The following is a 9,076-nucleotide window of genomic DNA, read 5'->3' on the forward strand; positions in this document are numbered from 1 at the left end:
TTCAATGTCATGGATGAATATTTCACTGATTCCAGTGTAGATAAAGTATCTGAACGTGGCCAAGTCAATTAAATAATAGTGCAGATGATTATCTGTTGATGTGAAAGTGTAAGTTAAGGGTTGGTACGATTGAGTTTGCGCTCATTTCAAAGACAGCACAATGAGATTCTTTGACTTTCACAAGGACATCATGAGGAATTCCTCATTTCTGTGGCTCATAAAGGGGAATAAATGACAACAAAACTCCAACAAAAAAATAACAAACTACAATTTTTTTTAAACTTCTGTTTATGTGCAAGCATTGCACCCCTAAAACTTAAAACAGCTACAGTACAAGTTCAGACTTTGTCCTTGAGACACTAAATGCGTAAAAACACACACCCGTTTTACATAAAGCTTTGGATTTTTATAACAAAGACCAGGGTTTTCAGGAGGTTCAGCTTCCTAATGTGAATGAGGTTTGATGTGACGGTATGTCAGGTTCTTGCCTCTGTTCTCCGTCTGTTGGCCTGCTCTCACTCTGGCTGTCTGATTTAAGTGTTCTCAATTCTCTCTGACTAGGAACTGCTTCTTGTGGTTGTCAAACACAAACAGGTGCATGGTGCCCGATAGAAATTCCAAACTCTTGTAAACAAAGGCAAAGTATGCTCCATTTTCCACTCGGGGGCATTTGGAGAAAATATTTCCGCCAACAAACTGACAGGAGAGGAAACAAAAAAAAGTCTGCTGTCTAGTGATATGCGACAACATACAGACAAATTAACAAAATGATTTATGGCCTGGGTGGCACAGCGGTAAAGGGTTAGCACTGTCGCCTCCCTTCTGGGTTTGAGCCCCAGTTAGGGCACAGGATCTTTCTGTGTTGAGTCTGCATGTTCTCAGGCCCGCCGCAACAAGGCAAGCGAACCAGGCAAGTGCTTGGGGCCCCGAGCTGTTAGGGGCCCCCAGACAACGACTGGTTAGGAACTAAATGCAATGACAAACTGTTTGCCCCACTCTGCAACTGTAGTGAAAGGAAAATGCAGCGACACACCTCCCTCGGAGGCCCCCTCAATGAGGGGCCCCGCCCCCTCCCCTACTTGTTGCGGCTTCCCCTTGAAATTCTGCCAGCCAGCCAAGTTCGCGACGCCTGAGCTTCCGATTTAGCGGCGCTAAATTTAAAAAAATGAAGCGAAGTTATCCATCGTGAAGCCAAAAACGAAAGAAGAAAAAAGAAGAGGAAGCAAAAAAAAACAAGACACCGGTAAGTGATAGTTTATTTGATAAATTAGCCGTTTGAGTCTTCAGTCTTGTACAAGTGCTGCTGCTGCACGTAACGTTAGGCCAGTGGTTCTCAAACCTTTTCTGTCATTCCCCCCTTTGGAGGAAGAAAAATTTTCATTCCCCCCCCCCACGCCAAATTTTTTTGACAAAATAGGCCATGTTTAACTTTATTGACCTATTAAAAATTACAAATATTACTTTAGTTTTTCAGAACTAGAAAAAAATGAAATAAAATGTGTTTCATCCCTGTCAGATATCTCTCCATTTTAAAAACAGACCTGACCTGTTGCTATGAAAGAGGTTTAAAGCGCGCTTTGGTTTCGCCGCGAAAAAAATTCCGACGTCCAAACATTAGTTCTCCCCCTCACCGTGGGCAAAAGGGGAGGGGGGGAGGGGACTAATGTTTGGACGTCGGAATTTTTTCGCGGTGGAACCATAAACAAATCGAAAGGTGAGGGGAAACTAATGTTTGGCAGTGGAGCTAATAGCAATCATTCTTGCACTAAAATGGTTTAAGGGAAATTGCGAAATGCACTCTTTGGTGGCTTCGGACAGTTGGGCAGCATTAGAAAGCATAAAAACCATGAAATCCTACAGACAAGACCTGGTGTTGGAAATACACCAGCTAGTACATGAACTACATAGCAGGGAAAAGACAGTCAGTTTTGTGTGGGTCCTAGCTCATGTAGGGGTGGAGGGAAATGAAGAAGTTGACATTTTAGCAAAACAGGCAACCAGATTACAAGCAATTACCATCAATATTCCGATAGGTAAAAAAGAAGGGAAGACGATCATCAAAAGACATATACAAAAGGTATGGCAAGAATATTGGGACACAAATGAAACATGACGGCACTTCTACAGTATACAGAAACAAGTGGGAGAACAACAGGTTTTGAGCGGGAACAGGAAGGAGGAGGTGGTCATCACAAGGCTCAGACTGGGACACACAGCATTAAACAGCACATTACACTTGATAGGGAAACATCCTACAGGCAACTGTAGAAAGTGTAATAAAAAGGAAACAGTAGAGCTTGTGATGATGGAGTGTAAGGAATATGAGAGGGAGAGGGGAACGTTAAAGACAGGACTACAAAGGGAAAAAATAGGATTCACGTTAGGGAATCTGTGAAAAAGGACAGAAAATGTAAATAAGCATGTAAGGAAAACCGGGTTAATGGAGAGGATTTAGTTGGTGTATTATTAGTTATTTAGGGGTTTTCCTTTTATTTATTTATTTATTTAATTTTTGTTTTGTTTTTGTTCTAATTTTGGTTTGGGTCTTTTGTTACCCTTGTAGATATAGTCTGTAACTGCTTTTCTACTGCTCCACACTCCAGTCTGGTGGGTGGCGGCAAATGCACCTATAAGTTGATGCCAGCCGCCAAAAAACCTTAAAAGAAGAACTAATGTTTGGACGTTGGAATTTTTTTCGTGGTGGAACCATAAACAAAGCGAAAGGTGAGGGGAGAAATAATGTTTGGACGTCGGGTGACTCGCCCCCCCCGGGACGCCTCGCGCCACACACTTTGAGAAATGCTGCGTTAGGCAAACAAAATAGGCTAGGCTATGGGTGATATTTATTTTAGCTACCTGGCTGGCTTGCAAATGCTAACTCTCTCTGTATATATTACCTAACGTTATTACCACTGGAAACACTGATGTTAACAATAAAACACAGTTGTGTAACAAATAGTGTTGCTGGCTGCTGCAATGTTGTGATTAACGTAACATATTCAGCAAGTAACGTTTGTAACATCTCTATGGAATTACGTTTAAACTGCATAAATGAAGCAGTGATGTTTTAGCAATTCTTTTACTACTCTTCTTGTTACTACTGGAAACACTACTTTTTTACAACAAAACTCCACCCATGTACTCTGGTTGTTCACTGTCTTTAAAGCATCCGGTGTCTAATTTTCAAGCAGAATGCTTAAGACTAGTCTATGGTTAAGCTAAATCAGTGTACTAAACATCCATGAGCTTGGGGTGTTGATTAGCAGCAGTTGTGAAAGCTATAGTATTTATTTATTTTTATTATTTATTTTTTAGTAGTTTTGGTTTATCATTTTAGCAGTTTTATTTTGGATTTTTTTTTTGTTCCAATGCTATTTGTACTTTTTATGGTTGTTATGGGATGGTGGTGTTTTTTAAAAAAATAAATATTCAACAATTTTTCTAAAATATATTTCATAGTTATATTCAATAAAGTTTGTGTGAACTCCAACAATGTGTCTTTGTGGTTTGGGGGGGGGCTCCATATCCATATCCATTTTGCTTGGGGCCCCCAAATTTCTTGAAACGGCCCTGCATGTTCTCCCTGTGTGGGTTCTCTCTGGGTGCTCCAGCTTCCTCCTACCTTCAAGAGAGGACGAGGCTGATTGATACTCTAAATTGACCGTAGGTGTGACTGTGAGTGTGAATGGTTGTCTGTCTGTAGGTGTTGGTCCTGAGATGGACTGGTGACCTGTCCAGGGTGAACCCCGCCTCTCGCCTGAAAGCTGCTGGGATAGGCTCCAGCCCCCCCCCCCCCCTTAACAGGATAATTGGAAGAAAATGGATGGATGGAATTTATGTAGTTGTGAGATTTAAATCTCTTAAAGATGATAAAATGAAAAATCAGTCTGAAATTAACTTGGTTATGACTTCTTCTCTCAGTTACTCAAGACTGCACACTACCCACAAACGGAACTCCCACCAACTGGATTTCAGGAACTTTGTGAATACTTTTTTTGCATGCAGTCCTGTAAACACTCGTCCTGACCTTGAATAGCCCAACAGCCCCCAGAGATAATCCCACTGCCTCACAGACAAGCAAAGAAAGTGTGTGGCAAAATCCATTGGGAGAGAGTGACTGTTGGAAAATTCTCACTGACTTCTCTTTCTTACTGATCTCTGTGACAGCGGGTCCAGAGAAGGAGATGACACATCGAGGGAGAGGAGCATGGAGCGTTGGCCCTGCATGTTAGAGACACGCTGTGATCACAACTGGCAGGAAAGAGACAACAGTGAAGGGAAGGGACGGCGGGGTAATGCATGTCACATCGATGAGGCCACGCCAAGAGAGAACTTGAGAACAGGGTCAGCTCCACTCATCCCGTCTCCAACTGTTCCTGCTTGTGGCTCAAACTCTCATTTTCACTGTAATCACTTGTTTGTTCTCCTCATTCTCTAGTCTGTGTCTGCCTCACTATGAACTATTTACATCTCAAGTCTTTCAATGGTTGATACCGTTCATCTGTCACCCCTGTCTTGGTTTCTTTCTTCCCTGATATTTTTGTTATTTATCACTGTGATTTGAATGGCAGATATTTTCCTGGAAAGCAAATGAAGCAAGAACCAAACACTGTCAGACAATTAAAATGAGACTAATATTAGACAACAATATAATCGCTGAAACTAATATCTATTTAATCTAAAGACAAAGACATATATGGACTAAACTCAACTGCCAAGAAAAACTTTAGTCACATTAAGCCTCACTACATAGAAACTAAGGTCGGTTTTCATCAACAGAAGTAGTATGAGTGTAGCAGCACAACCATTTTCCAGTGAAACTGCACTAAAAAGCAAACGGTTTTCATGACAAAACTATCAACAGTCACAGGTTGTGGCAACAGTCATAGAGTAAAACTAAACAACAATTTTAACAGTTTTAATTGAGTAAAATCATTACAGTTCTATGGACTAAATGTGGATACAAATTTCAACCATTTTTGCAGACTAATCCTCGACCAAAATAAAGTTCTTTTTTCTCTACTGGAGTGAGAGAACCCACGCAGGCACAGGGAGAACATGCAGACTCCACACAGAAAGATCCCGTGCCCAAGCCAGGACTCAAACCTGGAACTTCCTTGTTGTCAGGCAACAGTGCTAACCACCGCACCACCATGCTGCCAGTTTAAATGGGATGAAATATGAAATAAATAAAATGAATAGATATTCATAAAATAAAGTAAAGAGATATAAAATGTAAATTCAAATCTGGGCTCAAAACATGCCATGGTAAAATTTGGGGCTGTAGAATTGTATTCAGATTTTCTGTGGTCAGCATTTTAATGAATATAGCAGCATGAAAGCGCAGCAAGCCATTCCTTGTAAGATACCTTGGAAAAAGTCATAGGTAAAGGTCAGATTTTGAGCTGAAATAACAATTGCTTATCTCTGAAAACTTCTAAATCATGTAATCATGTGTCAGACCAAGCTTATCAAGCAGCTATTACATTGAATTTACTAGTTCATCATGAAATTACACTGTAACAGTCGTATATATCTGGTGTCGGTGTCGGTACCAGGGATACATGCATTGTCAGACAGCATAACCATGGATGGATGACGGTGGAGAAAGAGGAAGGTCAGACCAGTGAGAGGGAGACAGAGGAGAAGAAATACACCAGCAGGAGATTCCCAGGGTAATAAGCAATAAATAAAAGAACATGCTAAAGTAGCTAACATTGCAATGCATCATCATCACCCTCTGTCGGAGGCTCAGTGTTGAGAGACAGATGCAATTTGCATCAATGTTTATTGCTTGTCTGTGTGACGTAGTATTGACAAGAAAAACAATTTGGAATGTACGGTACATGTAATCTGCATACAGATCCGCCTCCAGCTCCACATGCATCTGTTGTTTGAATAACATATTCTGTCTATACATTTGAGTCATTATTCTGCCATGTCTACTTTTCCTAGAAGAATCTGGAAGCTCTGCAGTTTTGCCTTGACACTCCTTCGTACGCACAAAATAGCCAGGTGGGTGGCACCAGTCTGGGTGGGCGACACCAATGTATCCCAAATCTGTCTGCAGCCCACTGCTCCACTGAGCTGCTCGGAGAGCTTAGGAAGAAAGAAAACTCTTCTAATCAATACCCACCGCCCTTCCCTCTCCTCACCTCCTTCCGCTCATTAAAACACATCGAAGAGAACTAGCCTGCATAGCGATGTATTGTTAAGCACTCTTAATTGAACTTGAGGATTCTTGATGCGCCATCATTCAAATACTCATTCTGTGTGCGCTCTGCTGCTGAGTGCAAATTGCCTTCCACTCCGCATTTATCTCCACCTCCTCCACTGCACGTCCATTCAGCTTTTGGTGGAGGGGAGAAAGGGCTACGTGGCAGATTTGTAATGTGGAGCCATGGAGGAAAAGGACATTGACTCTTAATACAACAGAGGAAACAAAAGCACTCACTCGGTGGCAGCCAGGAGTTTCGGGGAGACGGAGAGGGCAAAGAGAACAGGAGTAGAAAAAGTAGTTATTGAAGTAGATGGGGCATGGTGACATTAGCACCCCGAGCAGGACCACAAATTAGCCGCGTGCAGCATGGGAGCCGACAGCTGGGGCCCCGCTCGCAATGCCACCGGGGGATTAGTGGGGTTTCAGGATCTGACACGGGGGGGGATGAGCGTCATGGGCAGAATAAAGAGCAACGGCGGGATTAGAGAGCTTCCCGACACTCCTCCGACACTCATGAAGGGCTTAAAGGGCTATAGATATAATTAATGAATGGACAGAGGGAGACGGAGGAGGGGGTACTTTTCCTTTTACTCAGTCTATGTCACCTCTTTAATGATCATACATTCCGCATGCAAACATTAAAAGTCAATGAGACATGGGCCAAATAGGCAAACTGTCCATGCGTTGATCATTCAATAAAACACACAGCACACCAGACAGAGATGGCCGGCGTTGACTGGTGTACTCTCTGAAGATAAAGCCTGAATTATTTATCTGAGAGTCGTGTTGAAAATGCCAAAGATATCTTTGAATATTTGTATGCTTTTGTGTGAGTCTGGAGGAACAAAATAGCAGTGCTTGTGATACGGGTGTGCTGCTGTGTCCCTGCCGTAGGTATCTCATTCTGCATTCAGATGCCAGGTACAGGATGATGTGTGGGTCCACAAGGCTGCGTCTTATTCTATAAAGAGGAAATTGCACAGCTTTCTTTTATAAACAGACCATGGATTCGCCAGCCCTTCTATACAAACACTGCAGGGATTTGGCACAAAGATAACCTTGGTTCCAAAAACACACCAAATTTGAGACAAACTAATATAATTTAGGAGAGTGCGACACAGAACTGAAAGTTACAGAATATCAGTACAATCTGTGAGTTTATAAAATACCTCCATGATAATGACTTCGCCCCAGAGCTGAATGGGACATCCGAGACAGGAAGGCAAGGGCAGATAACTCAGCCAGTTGTTTAGGAACATGGAGTTATCACCTTCCTCTTCTTCTGCAACGCTCCGTGTGGCGTTCTCATGGAGACCTTGACTTCTTATCAACTACTTATCGCTGGTAAGCTGCTGTGGATCAAGAGTACGACGGAGTTTGCTGAAGGGGCAGAATGCTCTTTGATGGACTTCAGTCAAATTTTAATGACAGCAAATCTGAGTCTGTGGTGAGGTCTCCTCAACTGGCTGTCCCAGGAGCATCTCAAGTCTGTGGACATATTTCATTACATTTGCAGATGAAAAAATAGATAATGAATAATATACAAATTGCATATATATATATAAAATATAATATTCAATGGTCTTTTTTCTGGTTCAGTGTCAAATAAGCAGCGGTCTTTATCAGGGGATTTTGCTTTTTTTTGCTCAAACATAATAACCTTAAGTCCACTGACATGTCATGTAACATTACCTTCCAATAGTGGCTGTAATTTCAAAAAGCAGTTATTCGTATAGCACTAGAGGGGTTACATAATTTTCCAGGCTAACCTGGAAGTTGGTATCACTGTGGCTTCCCTTTACAAAAAGCTAACGGAATTTTTTTCCTTGGATTTTCGCTCATGTTTATGGGACTTAAATGTTTTGTTGTGCAAGAAAATCTTCAAAAATAGCACCGTTTGTATGATTTATGAAGCATAAATTCAATCGTTAGATACATCTAATGCCATCAGGGAGCTCATGACGTTGGCGTCACCATAACTATCTTTGCACCTCTTGTGTTTTTGATAGCAATGATGTTTATTGTTCACGATGAGCTGTGTAGTCTTGATCAACCTCTTTTTTTCTAGCAACTGCTTTTTTAGGGCACATAAACAATTAAAAAAGTCACATGCCTGGTTTTACGGATGTGTTTTTGCTTTCGAAAAAAACATTCAAATATGTCAGTTCTTATGAGACACAGACCTTATTTCAGGCATTTAACTGAAAGATCACTAACTTGAGAAGGGAACCGGACTGTCTTTCTATTGCTGTTAGCGTAGATGCTGCACCACTAAGGGTGTTAAGAGGCTGTCATTAATGGGGTCATTTCACATATTTCTATGAGATCAGGTTGTAAACTTCTGCTTTTTCTTATCCTGAATTTCTCTGATGACACAATGCGGTAACCATTCTTCATTTTCCATCATAACTTTCAGTTTCTAAATATCTGGGGGCAATTAAGTGATGAGTTCCATGACCCTGCTTGATGGAATCCTTGAAAGAATTGCTGACAATCTTGAAGAGACCATCTAGGAGATTGAAATCACTCTCACGTCTGTCTTTTCAATAAAGAGATGAGCTTTGGGCCTGGACGCACCACTAATGCTCAGTCATTAACATGTTATATGTGTGGGGGGAAAAAATGCTTTTATAAGAGCTAACTTTTTGCAGCCTCTGATCATTTACTTGACGCTAAACCAGAGCATCAGATTTGTATGGATTACACCTGTGGCTCACAAATTGAGTTACAATAACATCAGGAGGTCCACCCAAGAACTATGTAGTAACGAGGCCAAAGTAGGGCAGCAGGTGGCTCTTTTAGATATGCACCCCAGGATGTCTAGTTCCTCTTGGGTTAAAGAAAGAGCCCTCCAAG

General features: G+C 41.6%; 1 long non-coding RNA gene across 2 annotated transcripts; it reads left to right on the forward strand.

Annotated features, from left to right (window-relative positions):
- Positions 1-905: 905 nt before the first annotated feature.
- LOC147253754 (uncharacterized) lies at positions 906-8,781 on the forward strand. 2 transcript variants are annotated; one of them, XR_015118431.1, is made up of 5 exons: positions 906-1,243; positions 4,168-4,344; positions 5,559-5,675; positions 5,956-6,015; positions 8,637-8,781. It is a non-coding gene; the product is annotated as an uncharacterized LOC147253754 (long non-coding RNA). The 2 variants fall into 2 exon arrangements; XR_015118430.1 differs by lacking the exon at positions 8,637-8,781 and having other exon boundaries at positions 5,956-6,530.
- Positions 8,782-9,076: the final 295 nt, after the last annotated feature.

The sequence above is a fragment of the Aulostomus chinensis genome, chromosome 11, assembly GCF_037954235.1.
Source record: "Aulostomus chinensis isolate RoL2024-O1b breed Wild chromosome 11, RoL_Achi_v1.0, whole genome shotgun sequence".
Classification (NCBI taxonomy): domain Eukaryota; kingdom Metazoa; phylum Chordata; class Actinopteri; order Syngnathiformes; family Aulostomidae; genus Aulostomus; species Aulostomus chinensis.